The 10,705-nt window shown below is 45.7% G+C and overlaps 1 pseudogene; it reads right to left on the minus strand.

The window, feature by feature from the left end:
- Window positions 1-581: 581 nt before the first annotated feature.
- Window positions 582-10,691, minus strand: LOC117415506 (heterogeneous nuclear ribonucleoprotein L-like; annotated as a pseudogene).
- Between the last annotated feature and the right edge of the window lie 14 nt (window positions 10,692-10,705).

A 10,705-nucleotide genomic window follows, 5' to 3' on the forward strand; every position in this document is an offset into this window, starting at 1 on the left:
ACTAGACTGTATTGAATTAGCTGGCTCTCAGATCCCCAGTACAGCACTGAGTTCTCTATACTAGACTGTATTGAATTAGCTGGCTCTCAGATCCCCAGTACAGCACTGAGTTCTCTACACTAGACTGTATTGAATTAGCTGGCTCTCAGATCCCCAGTACAGCACCGAGTTCTCTATACTAGACTAATGAATTAGCTGGCTCTCAGATCCCCAATACAGCATTGAGTTCTCTATAGTATACAACAGGCAGCAGTGTGGAGTAGTGGTTAGGGCTTTGGACTCTTGACCAGAGGGTCGTGGGTTCAATCCCAGGTGGAGGACACTGCTGCTGTACCCTTGAGCAAGGTACTTTACCTAGATTGCTCCAGTAAAGACCCAACTGTATAAATGGGGAATTGTATGTAAAAAATAATGTGATATCTTGTAACAATTGTAAGTCGCCCTGGATAAGGGCGTCTGCTAAGAAATTAATAATAATATAGTATGTATTGAATTAGCTGGCTCTCAGCTCCCCAGCACAGAGTTATCTTTGAGCGTGTGTATGTATATTTATTGGTTTCAAATTTATAGACACCACAAAGTTTAATATTTTTCCAATTTTATTGAACTGTAGGTGGTGAAGTACGCAGCATAGCAAAGTCAAAAAGAGAACACAAGAAAAAACAAAAGCAGCTTGTACAAAAAGCTAGGTTTCACCTCTAAAGAACACAAATTAATACTTCCATATGTGCTTTATTTTATTATGTGCAAAGGAGAAAATTAAATAAAAAAAGCACAAGGCTGGTTGAGAAAGTACTTCCTACAAAACACACTGGTATAAAAAGGGGGGGGGGGGGGGGTCGCAGAGGGACAGGGAGAGTACTCAATGGAAACTTTTTTGGGGTGCACTCCTGGCTCATCTCAGTTTGGGGGTTCGTCGTGCTGTTAGTTTGCATTCTGGGCCGTGGAGAAGCAGAGTTTCAGGGTGTAGGGATACGGACCATCTAGAGAGAGAGAGAGAGAGGGGGGGAGAGAGAGGGAGAGAATTAGAAAGCTTTTGCACGACAAGGCTGAGCATCACAGGTGGACTGAAAATGGAGTCCCTTTGCAATAAAATCAACAAATCTCTTTGCATTAAATCACGTCGCAGTGTCCAAGTTCACCAGCCTATTATTTTTTTTTAATTTGTATGAAGCCTCAGAATGTAAATGGACTGCCTGCCCCCTCCAGCTCCAAAAATAAGAGTCTTACCTAACTTTGCTTTCACACATTACCTTACAAGAGGCTACTAACTAACCCTTTACTTATTTTCAATAAAATTAAAAGACCACACGCATTAAATAGACCATTACATGCATGCTAGTTCTGTGTGTGTGTTCTGAGAAATGTTTGCAGGCTGGACCGGGTGGATGGTACAAGTTTAGGGTCAGGGGTCTTAAGATTTTAGTTGATATAAGACTTGTATGCAAAAGAAAGATTTCTTTCATACAAAAAAATAAAATAAGTGGGTACAAATATTCAGGGGGAAGATATATGCATCACCAGAGGTCCCGCCTCCCCCCCTCCCCGGCAGGTGTGATAGACACTTACTGGGGTTCTTCATCTGGAAGTGGTTCATCATGGCCAGAGCCTCCATGGCATCGTTGATGGACTCCCACTCAAGCAGCCCAGAGGAGCTCCTCTCACCCTGACCCACACCTGAGAAGAGAGGAGAGAGGCAGGTTCATTCACACTGCATCACACACAAACACAGTAATACAGCCTGACCCACACCTGAGAGGAGAGGAGAGGCAGGTTCATTCACACTGCATCACACACACACAGTAATACAGCCTGACCCACACCTGAGAGGAGAGGAGGCAGGTTCATTCACACTGCATCACACACACACAGTAATACAGCCTGACCCACACCTGAGAAGGGAGGAGAGGAGAGGAGAGAGGCAGGTTCATTCACACTGCATCACACACAAACACAGTAATACAGCCTGACCCACACCTGAGAGGAGAGGAGAGGAGAGAGGAGAGGAGGCAGGTTCATTCACACTGCATCACACACACACAGTAATACAGCCTGACCCACACCTGAGAGGAGAGGAGAGGAGAGGAGAGAGGCAGGTTCATTCACACTGCATCACACACAAACACAGTAATACAGCCTGACCCACACCTGAGAGGAGAGGAGAGGAGAGGCAGGTTCATTCACACTGCATCACACACACACAGTAATACAGCCTGACCCACACCTGAGAGGAGAGGAGAGAGGAGAGGCAGGTTCATTCACACTGCATCACACACACACACAGTAATACAGCCTGACCCACACCTGAGAGGAGAGGAGAGGCAGGTTCATTCACAGTGCATCACACACAAACACACAGTAATACAGCCTGACCCACACCTGAGAGGAGGAGAAGACAGTCTGGTTCATTTACACAATACAGCCGGACTGATTTATTTACACTGCATCACACAGAGTAAAACAAGACGACCCAGCTACCCCCCCCCCCCCCGGGGCAATACAGCAAAAAGGGAAGAGAGGAGAGTCCGATTTATTTCAAACCAAAGAAATGCAGAGATGAAGTTTGTCCACATTTCTTGTTCGCTCTACAGCAAACCCATCGAATAACTCCTGCCATTTACACCGCTTCCAGTATTACACCCACGCCTCTCTGTTTCAAATACTTACTCTTTCCTGAAAACAGTTTCACAGACGATGGGCTCTTGACTCCCAGATCCTCACAGATCTGAAAAATAAAATACCAGGTCAGGATCACGCCAATGCGTCAGTTCCCCTGCCTGATGAAAGCAGACCAGCGCTTGTGTCTGCCTGCAGTCCCTGTCTGAAGATCTCCAGTGACACGCCGAGCTGGGCGTTGTAATACCAACAGACCCCAGGTGTGAATTCCAGGTTTACAAAGTGCAGTGTTCAGCTGAAGACCTTTGTAGCTGTAATGAACAGACCCCAGTTTTCTTGGGTTAGCAGCCTCACCTGGCTGAAGATCTCCACAGACACGTCAGGCTGGGCGTTGAAGAAGTGCAGCACGTTGCTGGGGTGCTGGATGCGATTCTTGGCTGCCTGCTCTGGGGAGGTGAAGCGGTTGTTTCGGGTCCCGTGGAAATCCTTGAAGCTGCAGCTGCCGTCCTCCAGCTCGTAGGACTGGCCGGGCATGATGGCCTGCTGCTTGGACACACTGGGGGGGGAGGGGAGGGTCAATTCAACTCCTTTCTAAAATCAAATCCACCCCTAATTGCAATTCAATTCCTTTTTTCAAAATCAATCCCAACAATTTGGGGTAAAATCAGCACCCCTTTCTGGGGAACAGCAAAATTACATTTTTCAAAAATATCCAAGAAGGTTTGAAAATTCAGTGTGTGAAGGGGGGGGGGGGGGTGGTTGGAGGGATGTGTGTGTGTGTGTGTGTGTGTGTGTAAACGTGGGGGGGGGTTTGTACACACCACACGTTGAGTTTCTGTCCGAACAGGAAGTTGTTGTTGAGGTGAGTGATGGCCCGGTCCACTGCAAACCCGTCTCCCATCTCCACCATGGCAGCACCAGGCTTGCTTTTCATGAACTTCACCTGGGAGGAGAGGGAGAGGGAGAGAGAGAGAGAGAGAGAGAGAGAGGGAGGGAGAGGAGACACACACGCAGCATTAGAGCACAGGCTCATCTAGAATTCATTCAACTGGAAGATGTTAGCCTAGAATAAGCAGCGCTCCCTCCATGTCACCCAACTCATCAAAACATTTTATTAAGAGTCAGGCATAGAGCAGACATTTACTGTCAACATGGCATCACCCGAAATAAAGGATCTCTCTTACCGTCTCCACATTGCCATACAGCAGTGTGTCTCAAAGTATGCTTCTCATTATATATATATATATATATATATATATATATATATATATATATATATATATATATATATATATATATGACACACACACACGTGTGCAATTGGTCCACTGTCTGTCTTGCCCTGTGTTTCTCTGTATAGGTATGTTTCTCTTACCCGCTGTGTGAATGTTTCTCTATGTATGCATGTTTCTCTTACCCTCTCCACGTTGCCATACAGCTCTGAGTATCTGTTTCTTACCCTCTCCATGTTACAGTACAGCTCTGAGTCTATGAGTCTGAGTCTCTCTTTGTTTCTTACCCTCTCCACGTTACAGTACAGCTCTGAGTCTATGAGTCTGAGTCTCTCTATGTTTCTTACCCTCTCCACGTTACAGTACAGCTGAGTCTATGAGTCTGAGTCTCTCTATGTTTCTCTTACCCTCTCCACGTTACAGTACAGCTCTGAGTCTATGAGTCTGAGTCTCTCTATGTTTCTTACCCTCTCCACGTTACAGTACAGCTCTGAGTCTATGAGTCTGAGTCTCTCTATGTTTCTCTTACCCTCTCCACGTTACAGTACAGCTCTGAGTCTATGAGTCTGAGTCTCTCTATGTTTCTCTTACCCTCTCCACGTTACAGTACAGCTGAGTCTATGAGTCTGAGTCTCTCTATGTTTCTCTTACCCTCTCCACGTTACAGTACAGCTGAGTCTATGAGTCTGAGTCTCTCTTTGTTTCTCTTACCCTCTCCACGTTACAGTACAGCTCTGAGTCTCTCTATGTTTCTCTTACCCTCTCCACGTTGCCTTACAGCTCTTACCCTCTCCACGTTACAGTACAGCTCTGAGTCTCTCTATGTTTCTCTTACCCTCTCCACGTTACAGTACAGCTCTGAGTCTCTCTATGTTTCTCTTACCCTCTCCACGTTACAGTACAGCTCTGAGTCTCTGTTTCTCTTACCCTCTCCACGTTACAGTACAGCTGAGTCTATGAGTCTCTATGTTTCTCTTACCCTCTCCACGTTACAGTACAGCTCTGAGTCTCTGTTTCTTACCCTCTCCACGTTGCCATACAGCTCTGAGTATCTGTTTCTTACCCTCTCCACGTTGCCATACAGCTCTGAGTATCTGTTTCTTACCCTCTCCACGTTGCCATACAGCTCTGAGTATCTGTTTCTTACCCTCTCCACGTTGCCATACAGCTCTGAGTATCTGTCTTTTACCCTCTCCACGTTGCCATACAGCTCTGAGTCTCTGTTTCTCTTACCCTCTCCACGTTACAGTACAGCTCTGAGTCTATGAGGCTCTGAGTCTCTCTTTGTTTCTTACCCTCTCCACGTTACAGTACAGCTCTGAGTCTATGAGTCTGAGTCTCTCTATGTTTCTCTTACCCTCTCCACGTTGCCATACAGCTTTGAGTCTCTCTATGTTTCTCTTACCCTCTCCACGTTACAGTACAGCTTTGAGTCTCTCTATGTTTCTCTTACCCTCTCCACGTTGCCATACAGCTTTGAGTCTCTCTATGTTTCTCTTACCCTCTCCACGTTACAGTACAGCTCTGAGTCTATGAGTCTGAGTCTCTCTCTGTTTCTCTTACCCTCTCCACGTTACAGTACAGCTCTGAGTCTATGAGTGAGTCTCTCTATGTTTCTCTTACCCTCTCCACGTTACAGTACAGCTCTGAGTCTATGTCTCTGTTTCTCTTACCCTCTCCACGTTACAGTACAGCTCTGAGTCTATGAGTGAGTCTCTCTATGTTTCTCTTACCCTCTCCACGTTGCCATACAGCTTTGAGTCTCTCTATGTTTCTCTTACCCTCTCCACGTTACAGTACAGCTCTGAGTCTATGAGTCTGAGTCTCTCTATGTTTCTTACCCTCTCCACGTTACAGTACAGCTCTGAGTCTATGAGTCTGAGTCTCTCTATGTTTCTTACCCTCTCCACGTTACAGTACAGCTGAGTCTATGAGTCTGAGTCTCTCTATGTTTCTCTTACCCTCTCCACGTTACAGTACAGCTGAGTCTATGAGTCTGAGTCTCTCTATGTTTCTCTTACCCTCTCCACGTTACAGTACAGCTGAGTCTATGAGTCTGAGTCTCTCTATGTTTCTCTTACCCTCTCCACGTTACAGTACAGCTGAGTCTATGAGTCTGAGTATCTATGTCTTTTACCCTCTCCACGTTGCCATACAGCTTTGAGTCTCTCTATGTTTCTCTTACCCTCTCCACGTTACAGTACAGCTTTGAGTCTCTCTATGTTTCTCTTACCCTCTCCACGTTGCCATACAGCTTTGAGTCTCTCTATGTTTCTCTTACCCTCTCCACGTTACAGTACAGCTCTGAGTCGGAGTCTGAGTCTCTCTATGTTTCTCTTACCCTCTCCACGTTACAGTACAGCTCTGAGTCTATGAGTCTGAGTCTCTCTATGTTTCTCTTACCCTCTCCACGTTACAGTACAGCTTTGAGTCTCTCTATGTTTCTCTTACCCTCTCCACGTTACAGTACAGCTCTGAGTCGGAGTCTGAGTCTCTCTATGTTTCTCTTACCCTCTCCACGTTACAGTACAGCTCTGAGTCTCTCTATGTTTCTCTTACCCTCTCCACGTTGCCGTACAGACAGAACACATTGAAGACCCGGTCCGCGTTGATCTTACTCGGCTCCAGGCCGTACACCATCAGCACGGGGCTGTCTGCGTGGGAGCTGTACTCTGGGGGAGGGGGCGGGGGGGGGAGGGGGATGCCCGTACTGCGGACCCCCGTACCGCTGGCTGTGGCCCCCGCGTCTCGGCCCTCCCATGGGGGGCCCCATCCTGCGCCCCCCCTCGTAGTGGGGAGGGGGGGGCGGCCCGTAGCTCTCATCATGATAGTGGCCACCGTGGTAGCCCCCTTGTGGACCACCTGAGAGAGAGGAGAAACTTTTGGGTCCATGACTTTCAATTCCAATTCCTTTTTTTTTTTTTTTTAACTATCAGTCCCCCCTCCCTCCCCATTTCCAACACGTCAAACGTGATGCGCATCCCAATCCACAGTGTCCAGTCTCTCCCCACGCTCCTTACCGTATTCAGGAGGGTGATCCCCCAGCAAAGCCGGCTGTCTCTGCCTCTTGTTGGGATTGGCACTCATGTCCGCGACTTACAAAAAAAATAAATATATATAAAAAACACGACTTCAGAAAAAAGGCACAGCAAACAAAAAAAGAGACTTCTAGGGAGTAACTGTCACTTGCATTTAATAATAAATGTGTTTAGTAATGCAAATGTTCATTATTCATCATAGTAATATCTATACTGGATCAGCAGGGGCACCATTTATAGAGCCACATGTTACAATACCTCCATCTAGTGGAATTAGTTACTCAGAGAGACAGTAAAAATGGCCAAGGAGTCCATAGCAAATACATAGAAAAGGAAAAAACTATTTGTAAAAGATTTCATTTCACTATGGCAACAGACCGACATGTCTAGTAATTTCAGATGTATAATAAAAAAAGTGTGTATATATATATATTATATACACACACACTTCAAATATATATGAACTGTAAAGAGAAGGCAAAGCTACTCAGGATTATTTTGCCTTGTTGTAGCGACTCAGGGTTCAGAAAGGATTTGAGAGAAGACAAAAACAGGGACAGGTGTTTATTAAAAAGCCTCACAAGCTGCAGCGCTCCGGGGAGCATGAGACCAAACCTACTGAAATCCGTAAAGAACATCCTGACAAGGCGTGAAACTGGACAAGATTAATATAAATGGAGCCAACTTCTTTATATATTTATTAAATAAATAAATAAATAAAACACAACCACCAGGGCATATTGGAGCAGGGAGGGCCGACACGGGACTCCAGGTCACTGCATTGCTTTTTACTGTATTGTATTAGCATGTAATAGAATTAGCAGCAGCTGTGAAAACCTTTCAGTGCTCAGCCCAACAAACCCAGGAGTTTAAGCAATAAACACACATTTAAAATGAGATACAGATCCATCTCGGTACAATGGTTCGATAAAATGGTGTCAATGTGTTTTTAAGCCAATGGGTAGTGTGCAATACTCCCCTTATACTTCATCACTGCAGCTCTCTGCTGTTGCATATTAACTTGAAACTAGGGGAACCCTGGCTTGAACACTGGGGGGGGACGGCAAACAGATTAAGAACAGAGTGAAAGGCTATAAATCTGGGTTGGAAGCTGGGTTAAAAGATTCACGTCTGCCTGGGTTAGAGAACTGTTTCAACACACTTTCTCTGAATATACAAAAGATTGATTACAAAAAAACAAACACATTACATACACTTATAATACGTTTTTTGCATACTTACAGTAAGCTGCAGAGCCGGGTTGTGGAGTGGGGGAGGGAAAGGACGGAGAGAAGGACTGCGCCCCACACAAACCCCCACCCCCACACACTCACGGAACAGCCTCCAGTTTTTTTTGTTTGTTTGTTTTTTTTTCCTCCTCAGAAACAGTTAATATCCGAAACAGGTGTCGCTGCTTACCATTGCGACGCTTCGCCAGAGAGGCAGTTTTGCACAGGTGTGAAAGAGGACGGCGTCCGCGTCCAACACAGACCCTGCATCACACGGGCGTGACAGGACGTCAATTACAAAACAAATACACTCAAAACAAAAAAATAAATAAATAAAAGGAAAATGGGAGTCAGATTTCAAAAATAAAAGATGGGGGAAAAAAAAATAAACAGTAAAGGTAAGAAAGTGATTCTTCAAAAAAGAAAGAGACGCTCAGAATTAGAGACAAGAGGAATAATGAAAAGCAGGGTGCGGATCACAATGAAGTCTGTCATGTGTTGATGAGCTGTGGTGTTCTGCAGTGGGCTCTGTAGTCTGTAGTATGGTGTTGAAGGCGACAGCTGCTTCTTCAGTGCAAACTGGTCCCTCCTCTCCTCGTGCACAAACTCAAAAGGTGTGCTTCCTCTTGAAGGCGAGGCTCAGAGAGGAGAGAGGAGAGTAGCTTAGCTACGCTCCAGCTCTGCGTACGTGCAGCCAGAGAGGGAGAGATATATGTAGATGGACGGAGCGCTTGACTGGTCGTGTGTGCCTCTGACTCCTTTAATAGCAAATAAAAATTAAAAAAAAGTCTGTGGTGGCGAGGTAGGAATGGAGTGAAGGTAGCCGGGAGTGTCTCTTGGAAATAAATAATGCAAAAAATATAGAAAAAGATCTTCCTGATTTGAGTTTGCTGTAGTTTTAATACATGTCTGTACAAATGTTTGAGGCTCAGTGTTCTCTCCTTTGCATCTGCGTTTGCTGTAGTTTTAATACATGTCTGTACAAATGTTTGAGGCTCAGTGTTCTCTCCTTTGGTGCAATGCTGTTTGCTCTGTCTCCTTGTTTCTCTGTGAGATGCATGTTCCTCCAGTAAAGGGGACTGTCGAAGCTGCTGTAGTACGAGGAGTTGTAGCAGCAGCAGCGGCTCGTGTTTCTGTAGTTGCTGTTGGTCGTGATGTGGTTTGCTGTTGCTGTTTTGTAGCCTGTGTGTGCGCGCGATAGGGATGTGGAGAGCCAGGCCTCGCAAGAGCAGGTCAAGCAGCAATCTTCAAATGCCAGGGAACCGCGAAATTCAGCCCACCCCCCTCTCCCTTGACCTGACACACAAGTAGCATGCTATCAGGATGCATACCTGCGTCTACAGACTTGTAATCGGCACGTCCAAGGCATCGTTACACCCAGAGACGGAAGCGCTGGAGAAACGCAAACGGTTCACCAATAAATGGACGCAGCATTTGCCGTTATTTGAATTCTGCCATAAATATTGACTAAATCCCAGCGAGGACCTTAGCAGAAAATAAATACGGCATTTACTAGCGAGTTCTATGTACTTCATTTTTTTTTAAACTAGATTGATTATTGAAATCGGACACCAAAATCAGACTATGAAACACTATTTTTTTGAAAATAAATAGATAATAAAATATTATTCCAAGATCCCTTTTCTTTACAGTCCGTCTAAAAACAGGATACCAGGAGGGGTGCCTGTTGAAAGATACTTTCAAAATTAATTTAAAATAATAATAATAATAATAAATAATTCACTGCAGTGTGCGTCCCCTTAACCCTGGTGGCAGCTGTATTGAAGTAGAGAATCTCCAAACCTCAGCTGCAGTGTTGAAAGGGACTGGCCATTATATTGAAGGCAGATGTTTTTCCACCAGTAGGATTTTTACTGACACTAAGCGGGCTGATGCGAGGGGGGAATTGCTGCAGAACACAGCCTCGCACAGCGTAGCTCTCGCAGGGTAGTGCTGCGTGTGCAACTCTTAAAACAGGGTAATCGCGATGTTCCGTGCTCTCCCCCTCCCACACCCCGTTTATGGTCACGTGACAGGGGTGTTGAGGGCGAGTGACGCACGAGGTAAATTGGGAGTTGTGCACGCAGCACTACCCTAGGTGAGCTCCCTGCGAGAGCTACGCTGTGCCAGCCTTCGTTCTGCTGCGTTACTCTTGGCTGACTCCGCTGCACAAAACAGACCCCTGATACAACCCCCTTGTTTCACGCTCTGAACTGCAATACAACAGGAGCATGTCTCTCTCCTCAGCCCTGACGGCATTACACTACCGGCAGCAGTCTTTTTAGGGGGATTCTCACTCGTGGTAGAATTTGTACAGCAAACGGGAAACCTGAATAAAAACTAAAAGTTAGTTTTCTACCTACTCTCTAAATTGAAAACGTGTTCCAATTGTCTGAAGTCTGACAATCTTAACTATATTTCAATCTCTATTGCTTATATAGCACCTTTCATGATAAACCGCATCAGAATCACTTCACAGATAAAACGACTGACAATTTCCTTCATACGCAGCCAGGGAGGGCAAACCCAAAAGGTGATCCGATCCCACCCCCCCGCATGTGGCACAACAGCGAGACCTGCATGACCTGGA

Source organism: Acipenser ruthenus, unplaced genomic scaffold (assembly GCF_902713425.1).
Source record: "Acipenser ruthenus unplaced genomic scaffold, fAciRut3.2 maternal haplotype, whole genome shotgun sequence".
NCBI classification, from domain to species: domain Eukaryota; kingdom Metazoa; phylum Chordata; class Actinopteri; order Acipenseriformes; family Acipenseridae; genus Acipenser; species Acipenser ruthenus.